The sequence below is a fragment of the Mobula birostris genome, chromosome 2, assembly GCF_030028105.1.
Source record: "Mobula birostris isolate sMobBir1 chromosome 2, sMobBir1.hap1, whole genome shotgun sequence".
In the NCBI taxonomy this organism is placed as follows: Eukaryota; Metazoa; Chordata; class Chondrichthyes; order Myliobatiformes; family Myliobatidae; genus Mobula; species Mobula birostris.
Genome location: NC_092371.1, coordinates 147,845,557 through 147,855,256, shown reverse-complemented (window position 1 = coordinate 147,855,256; position 9,700 = coordinate 147,845,557).

Sequence of the window (9,700 nt, the reverse complement as noted above, 5' to 3'; positions counted from 1 at the left end):
GTATTTGTGTAAATTGCGCTCAGCTTTACCCCCCCCCCCAATCTGCACATACTCTCCGACTGTAGGTGGCAAACGTGCCGCCTTGATTAATTTCATCCAATAGACTCTCCCCACGACAAGTCCCAGGAGCCGAATCTTGCGGAGCCACGTCAGACACACACACGCCTCTAACAGAACATGACCGAGACCGGTAGAGGCTCGGTCGATCCAGCTGTCAATTCAACAATTTGGCGCAGCTAGACGATTGAGACGCCACTTTATACAGTCACATAATTCTAATTCAAAACTAAATCATGCCGCCCCCTTGCAGTTTATCATTGTTAGCCAGTTCTTTGCTTGTTATTAGTTGTTAAACTCAAATTCGAACTTCAGGGACAGTACTTCTCATTGAGGGACCACGAGAAAAATATTCTACTATGTGTCGGAAGGGAAATATTTAAAATAGTGATTTCCAATTTTCACTCAACAGAAACACTAACAGCATAATTAGAAATAACACTTTAATGAATTATTAGCAAGAGATTCAATCACAGGCATTGGACGTTTGATTCCCAACAAATAATTCATATTTTACTAACAGCCCTCTTGGATGCCCTTTAATTTTTATTATTTCATCCCCTATTCAATATTTTGGCTTCAGATATAACAGCAGGTCAGACAGGATTTGTGAATTAATGTTTCAGGTCGGGTAGATAACTCTTTGTCATACCTGGAAACTTAAGAAAATAAACATTCATTAAGTTGTAGAATGAGAGAAAATAAGCATGCTTTAAGTTATTAAGTGCAGACAAGGAGACAACAAAGAGAATGTCTGTTAATAAATTGGAGCTCAAGGATGTCCAGGTGACACAGCTGCTTCTGTGCTGAAGGTATGTGCAAGTTAATCATTACTAATCCATTTGTAAATCCTGTAAGAACAGGAAGATAAATAATGACAGGTAGGGAACAAGAGACAACATCCTATTACTGAAAGAGCAGAACAGAGTGGTTGTAGGAGATTTGAAGAAGAATGCTGAAAATACTTATGGAAGAAACCCCAGGGATAAACATTTTCCTCATCTGTTGCTTCTCATTTACCATAGTTGATTGTGTTCTCAAATACATCTCTATTTCTCACACTTGCTCTCATATCAGCCACAGTAAGGGCAGGATTCCCTTTTCCTCATAGTACATTCCACTTTCATCCATATTGAGCTGATCGACTTTGGGCATTTCTAGTGAAATTCTAACATCAGAAACATCCTCCTCATTCCTTTCAGTATTCCAAGTAGACTGTTCCATCCAGGACTTCATTTCCTCTTCCTTCTTCACTAATCACAGCCATCCAATGACCACAAGCAGTATAGATTGGTTGATTTATAATCATTTATAAATTTGCAGGTGACACCATTGTTGTTGGTAAAATCTCAGATGGCAATGAGGAGGCATACAGGACTGAGGAGTCTGAGCAGAATTGTTATGGCACCAAAGATTTGGCAAATTTCTTTTGAAGCATGGTGGAGAACATTCCACCGTGTACTCTAGCATAGTCTGAAGCCTCTAATGCACAGGCTCACAAGAGATTGTAAGTTGTAAACTCATCTGGCTCAATCACATGTACAACCTCCCCCACCACTGAAGGCAGTTCCTCAAGAAATTGGCATCTATCATTAAGGACCCTCACCATTAAGGGTCACAACCTCTTGGTACTATTGTCAGCAAGGAGGTACAATAACCTGATGACCCATGCTCAATGATTCAGGAACAACTACTACCACTCTGCAATCAGATTTCTGAATGGTCAATGAATCCATGTGTAGCGTATTTAATACATCAGTAATATTTGGTTGTTATTATTTGATTAAGCATTATTTGTTTACATAATTCATTATGGGTTATACGTATACTCCATTACACCACAATGTCATATTTGAGTACCTCAGTAAAAAAAGAGTTAAATGAAGTAGACTGGTTTTCCCTGGCTTCCATGTTTTCTTTCAATTATTTTCTGGAGTTACAAAACATTACAGTGGCAACAAAGAAGATTTCAAAAAAAAACGAGACAACTACCTACCTGGTGAAGTGCAGCACATTTTTTCTTCACAGATAGAGCAAGAAGTTCAAGTTTTTTTTTCAAAAGTACAACACATATTTCTTCACAAGGGGAGAGAGATGGTTGACTTTTAAAAAAAGGGCAGAAAATGGACAACATTCACAGGTTTATAAACAGTGAGTACCAGGCGATAATAAATAAATAAATAAAAAGTAGAAATAGCTGGCTACATTGGAAACGTAGACAAGATCAATTGCACAACAGGTGACTGGATGATGTATACTGAATGATTTGAACAGTATTTTAAAGCAAATGGAAAAGCCAATAAGGAACAAGTGCTGGTTTTTCTGAGTGCAATTGGTAGAAGAGAATTCAATTTGCTTAGAAGTTTCACTGCACCAACCAAACCAGCTGAAATGAGCTTTGCTGATATTGTGAACAGTAACATAGGAATATTTAGAACTGAAACCATTATTGATTGCAGAACACTTTAGATTTCATAAGCCATATCAAAAGCTTATGTGGCTGAATTGAAGAAATTGTCAAGACATTGCCAGTCCAGTTATCGGCTTAATGTTGCACTGAGAGATCATTTAGTTTGTGGAATCTTACAAGATAGTATTCAAAAATGGCTCCTAACTGAAACACAACTCACATTTAAAAGGGCAGTTGAAATTGTAACAATGGAAACAGCAACCAGAGGTGCAATTAAGTTGTAGTCAAGAATGAAAGTGAGCGTGAACAAAATTGCAATGTTTGAACAGAAATGTGCCTGACCGTACAAATTTAGTTACCATTGTGGCGGGGGCTAAGGCACACCAGACTGATGCAAGTTTAAAGATAACACTTTCAGAAAAAGTAGGACACACATAAAGAGCATGTCAGCATATGAACATAAATAGACTGCAGAGGAAAGAGAAAAAGACGAAGAATCAAGTTGCCGTTTCAGAAGGAGCACTAATCTGCATGCTGTTGATGAAAAGTTTGATAATAATGAGTAACATAGGACTGAGTTTTAATGGCATTTCAAAGGTATTGAACTGAAGCCTGTAGATATCCAACTAAGAACTTATACTAGAGAAATGATAATTCCTGTTGGAATGAACTACAACCAACAAGCCACATTAGGCTTGTATGCAGCAAGAACAGGAGGGCAAAGTGAATTACAACTTAATTGGAAATGCATCCACTATTTCCATGCTACATCCCCTGCAATAAAGTCAACTGAAAGCAAATTAAGTTACTGAATGATGCCACAGCAGTGTCCAAGGATGGCACTGAAAAACACAGACCTATCATGAGTAAAATAGTGTTAACTGAAAATGTCACACCTTAGTTTTACAAAGCCTATCCAGTTCCTTATACCATCCGGATAAAGTAGCCAGTAGCTAGGTCGTATGGAGGCTGAAGGTATTCTTTCCAAGTCTGATTGGAGCCCATGGGCAATGTCAGTGGTCCCAGTAGCAAAGAAGAATGTGTCTATCAGGATCTGTGCTGATTTTAAGGTCATCATCTAATCAGTACTAAAAGTAGATCAATACCCTCTGCCCAGGATAGAGAATGACTTTGCAAACCTTTCTGGAAGGAAACATTTCAGCAAAGTGGACTTCACTATGGTCTACCTACAGATGGAGATGTAAGATAAGTCCAAATTGTTTCTTAACATAAAAATTCATAAAGGGCTTTATTGTCATAATAGGCTTATTTTGGAGTAGCATCTTCACCAGTACTCTGGCAGAAAGCTATGAACCAAGTGCTGTTCGGCTGCCCAGGCACTCATCGTTACCTGGATGACATCACCTTTGCTAGTAAGGATGACAAGGGATATCTTGAAAATCTCAAGTCAGTATTCAAAAGATTAGAAGATTGTGTGCTTAGAGCACAATGCAGCAAGCATAAAATGTTTAAACCAAGCATCGCTTACTGTGGTCACATCATTGACACCTAAGAATTACACATTGTGCCAAGAAAATGCAAGCAGTGGTGGATGTCCCAAGGGCAATGGATATGTCACAGTTGTGGTCCTTTTTAGGATTTGTCAATTACTATAATAGGTCCCTGCCAAACCTAGCTACTGTGCTCCACCCCTCAAACTCATTACTACAGATCAGGAAGAAATGGCAATGGACAAAACAGTAAGGTGGCTTTCCAAAAGGCCATGGAAATCATTCCAAATAAACTGATTCCTAAGCTCTGGAACCTGGGCCTTAGCTCTCAGATCTTCAACTTCCTCACAGACAGGACCCAGGCTGTAAAAATAGGGGGCAAGCTCTCCTCTACAATCACTCTGAGCACCGGTGCCCCACAAGGCTGTGTACTCAGCCCCCTGCTGTACTCACTGTACACCCATGATTGTGTAGCCAAGTTTCCATCGAACTCAATATATAAGTTTGCTGATGACACCACAATTGTAGGCCGTATCCCAGGTAATGATGAGTTTGAGTACAGAGAACCTGGTGGCATGGTGCGAAGACAATAACCTGTCCCTTAACGTCAGCAAGATGAAGGAATTGGTTGTTGACTTCAGAAGGGGTAGTGGACCACACGACCCCATTTACATCAGTGGTGCGCAAGTGGAACAGGTCAAAAGCTTTAAGTTCCTCGGGGTCAATATCGCAAGTGACCTGACTTGGTCCAACCAAGCAGAATCCAGTGCCAAGAACGCCCACCAGCAACTTTACTTCCTGAAAAAGCTAAAGAAATTTGGCCTGTCCCCTAAAACCCTCACTAATTTTTATAGATGCACCGTAGAAAGCATTCTTCTAGGGTGCATCACAATCTGGTATGGAAGTTGTCCTGTCCAAGACTGGAAGAAGCTGCAGAAGATCGTGAACACAGCCCAGCACATCACACAAACCAATCTTCTGCCCTTGGACTCACTTTACACCGCAAGCTGTCGGAGAGGTACTGCCAGGATAATCAAGGACACGACCCACCCAGCTAACACACTTTTCGTCCCTCTTCCCTCTGGGAGAAGGCTCAGGAGCTTGAAGACTAGTACAGCCAGATTTGGGAACAGCTTCTCTCCAACTGTGATAAGACTGCTGAACGGATCCTGTCCCGGATCTGGGCCCTACCCTCCAAATATCTGGACCTGCCTCTCAGTTTTTTTGCACTACCTTACTTTCCCTTTTCTATTTTCTATTTATGATTTATAATTTAAGTTTTTTAAATATTTACTATCGATTTGTACTCCAGGGAGTGCGAAGTGCAGAATCAAATATCGCCGTGATGATTGTACGTTCTAGTACCAATTGTTTGGCGACAATAAAGTATAAAGTATAAATGGTGACATCAGACACTGTACTGACACATTATGATCCACATCATCCAGTGAAGCTTGCCTCAGAAGACTCACCTCAGGGTATAGGTGCAGTCCCACCAACATGTTATGAGTGATGGAAGTGAATGCCCATAGCCTTTGTATCACATTCCTTTACCACTGCTGAGGAAGATTACACAAAGATTGACAGACAGACCTTGAGTTTGGTTTGGGGTCTAAAATGTTTCAACTAGTACTTGTATGAGAGATAGTTTATCCTCATTACTATCACTAACCATGAGTGTCCATTTTCAATCCACTGAAAGGCATTCCACTAACAGCAGCAGCACATATGCAGGAATAGGACACAATTACAAGATCAAATTCAAGAGGATAACTAATCATGGAAATGCTGATGGATTATCCCATTTAAGCATGGAAAAATACCTGAAAATATGCAAAAGAGAACACTTCCCTTGACATATTCTCCCTGATATAAACTGAATGTTTCACTATCACGGTAGAGATGATCCAAAGGGAAACCAGAAAAGATGCCACATTGTCTCAGGTCTATGTGGCCACCAAAATGGCTAGAATGTGCAGCAGAATCCACAGTTCCCTCATTTTTCACCAGCTCCTGGATGAACTCACCTTCTTGACAGAGGTTGCTTTAGGTGTAGATTCAGAGTTCATCCAAGCTGAGAGCTAAAGTGTTGGAAGAGCTACATGCGGCGTAGTCAAAATGAAAGCTGGGATAGATCAGCAGATTGAGCAGCTTGCCAAGCATTGTTCAGAATGCTAACATGTCCAGAAGATGCCCAGAGAAGAGCCTCTCTAAACCTGGGAATGACCTGCATTGTCCTGGCAGAAGATTCATGATGATTTTGCTGGCACAGGTTTCTTGGTAGTTGTGGATGCAGCTACAAAGTGGCCAGAAGAGTTCTCGATAGCCTCCACTACGACCTCACACACTGCTGATGTGCTGAAAAGCCTCTTTTCCAGGACTAGTGTTCCAGAACACTTAGTTGGTGACAATGGATTACAGTTTGCTGTGGAATCATTCCAGTAATTCCTGAAAAGTAGTAGATAAGACACATTACATCTATGCTGTACAACGCAGCTACAAATGGCTTGGCAGAAATGCTTGTCTAGAGTCTAATGTCAGCAGAACACACTACAGTAACACAACCAGAAGCTTGCCAACATCATCCTTGCATATCACAATGCAGCACACTCCAGAATGAACAGCTGACCAGCCATGCTATTTCTGGGTCGTCCCTTGCACTCAGCTTGGATCTCCTCAAACCTAATATCAGAATGAGTAGGCAGGACAAACAGCTGAGACAAACTGAAGCCTCCTCAAACTATGGGGGTTTGATATTTCACTCTTGTACAAGCAGTCCTGGTGAGGGTCTATAGAGGTGATCAAAATTGGGTGCTTGTAAATATCAAGGACACAACTGAATCACTCTCCTACACAGTGGAGATTGCATCTGATGTCATCTGGAGGCAATACATCGATCAGTTGAGGAGTGCAGAGTCAATTTTTAGATAAGGAAGGTGGCTAGAGCTGTCAGAACTACCACACAGTTTCAGAGTCAACTTCTACAATCACCACAGAGGAGGCCCCAGGCCCTAAGATTTTTTCCACAGCCTCAAGTCTCACCTGCCAAGCAAAATGAACACCACTCCACCACCTTAATCAGGAGAGACATTATCCCACAAGAGTGAGAAATCCTTCACAACAATTACATTTTTAGGCCTGAATGGGACAATTTTAAGTTTACTTTGCTGTGCCTGTCCGTATAGTAGTTGTATTATTTATGTAAAATACAGAGACCACTGGTGAGCAATACGTTACATATGCATTCTATATTTAGTTGGAGTTTCTAGCTAAGCATGGGAGGAGTGTAGTGTTTTTTAATACTTCAGTAATATTTTAGCAATATTGTAAATATATTGTTTGGTTAAGCATTGTTTGTTTTCATAATTCATTATGGGTTAGATGTAAAAGTATGTGAATGGCTTACATCATTACACCATGTTACCTGTGAACGCCTCTCTCTAAAAAAAAGTAAAACAAAGTAGACCCCTTTTCCCAGGTTCCCATGTTTTTCTTTCAATTAGTTTCTACAGTTACAAACATCACACCATGACCACTACTTCATTATTCTTTTTCCTTGCACTTTTTATTTATTTTGTAATATATGGTGTTACTTACACGCAACAGTTTAAATGAACCAGCAGCAATAGGACACACCTGGAGTCTGGTTTTGATATTAAAAACCACTATTTATTAGTAAATACCTATTACAGTAATTTAAACCAGGTAAATCAAAAGTTAGCAGTGTTATGCATATATATCTGTGTAAATATAATTCCCAAACTCATTCAAGCTCGGGTGGCAAGATTTAAAGTCTCATGATGGTAATGTAAGGAAAGTCAGTTCGATGCTTGGAGTTGGTGGGGGAGAGAGAGGTGAGAAGAACGAATTTACAGGTGCTGTTGGTCTTCCGCTGTCAGACACTGAATCCATTCTCGAGTTAGCCAAACGTAGCTTATCACGAAAGGGTACTGTCTTCGAGGGAAAACTGCCACCCAGGCAAGGGTAGACACACCGGTAGCCTTCACAGGGTCAGCCCTGCTACACACCGTGATAGCCACTGATCAATTCTCAACCCACCCTTGTGGGCACTCGGAAGTTCCACCCAGTGACTCTTCTGCCACTAGCTTCTTTTCCTTGACCGGTCGCCTTAATCAGTGTTCCACTCTGTGTCTGTGAGAGAGTCATCTGACCTTACTTAAATAAACACACTGCGAAACATCTGTAAACATCAACTGTCCATCATATAACTCCACCTCTCTCTCACCATAGCAACCCAGAAGCAGGCAGCAGTACTGTAGTCAGTTTCTCTCTCTCTCTCTCCCCACCCCCTTTTAAAGGCACAGTCCATGTCCGTCACAATGGTAAATATATGTTTTTGCACTATACTGCACAAAACAACACTTTTCATATCATAGAAGATAAAGCTGATTCTGATCCTCTTTTCATAGCACTTTATCATGCAATCATAGATATTGATTTACCTCATCCTTTCCCACAATCCCGGCAACCAAAATGGTCTTCCAAGTGAAGCATTAATTTACTTGGACTTTCTCCAATTTAGTGCATTGTACTTGTGTTCACAATATTGACTACCTACAGTGGAGCAACAAAAAATAAATTAAGTTTCATCAAAATTAATTAAAAGTCATCAGCCAAAAATGCTAACCCTGTTTCTCTTCACTCAGATGCTGCCAGAAATACTGAGTTGTACATCTTGTTTTAACTTCAGCTTTCCAGCATCTACAGGTTAATTTTCCTTTTCCTCATTGGGTGCTTCAATTAACAGCAAAGATATTCTACGTGTTATATCATCTTGAATAATTGAACATCTGTAGTTTAACAGCCGTTACTTCTAAGGATGTGGTTGATATTGACAATTTTTTTGTATATCTAAAGCTATGCAGCGATCCTGGAAACCAGTCTTCTTAACAAACAATGAAAATTTTCTGTAATCATTGCTGAACTCTTTTAGTAATCACTTTGATAAGTGAAGAGAGTCAGATTTTGGCCAGATCCAGACAAGGATGATAGGATTTTCTTTTCCTAAAACTTGTCAACCAGTTACAGATTATAATAAAACAGCAGCTTCAGAGTCACTTTCATGCAAACAATAATTCTTAGATTTCTGATTCTTAAACTGCCATGTTGATATTTGAAAATTTACTCTGTGCAGTCTTTTGTTTTGGCCTAATTGCAAAATGTAGCATTCTTACTTCCATTCGTCAAAGGGAATCTTTCAGCTTAAAATGTAACTTTGATATGCCACAAAACTATTTTGCTTTATGAATATATGTTATCTTGTGATGATCAGGTTCCTTAACAATGGACAGTCAAAATATTAACAGGAAAATTAGCGGCTTTTACTTCAAGAAATTTAATTTTAATTCAAGATATGGAATATACGTACATAAACTTAAATAGCATGCGGTAAAGAAATTCTGCTTCTATTAACTGGATATTAGAACAAAATGTAAAGTAACAAGTACAGAAACTCTAAGGCTGGTTTCACTTCCATGGTGATTCTGTTTGTAAATAGTCTAGCACTAATAGAGCATTTAAAGTGGTTAGTCATCAGATGTACGATGACATTTTTAATTTTGTATTCTACATCTCTTATTAGAGCATGTCTGCAAGAATGAAGTACCTCATTTTGCCTTTTTTCTGTAAATGTGGGATCGGTAAAGTACTGGCAATGATATCATACAATATGATATACAATTCACATCTACATTTGTCCCATTTTGCATATCCATTATGACATAATTTGAAACTAATTTAGGCACTGTAAGATCCCACAATT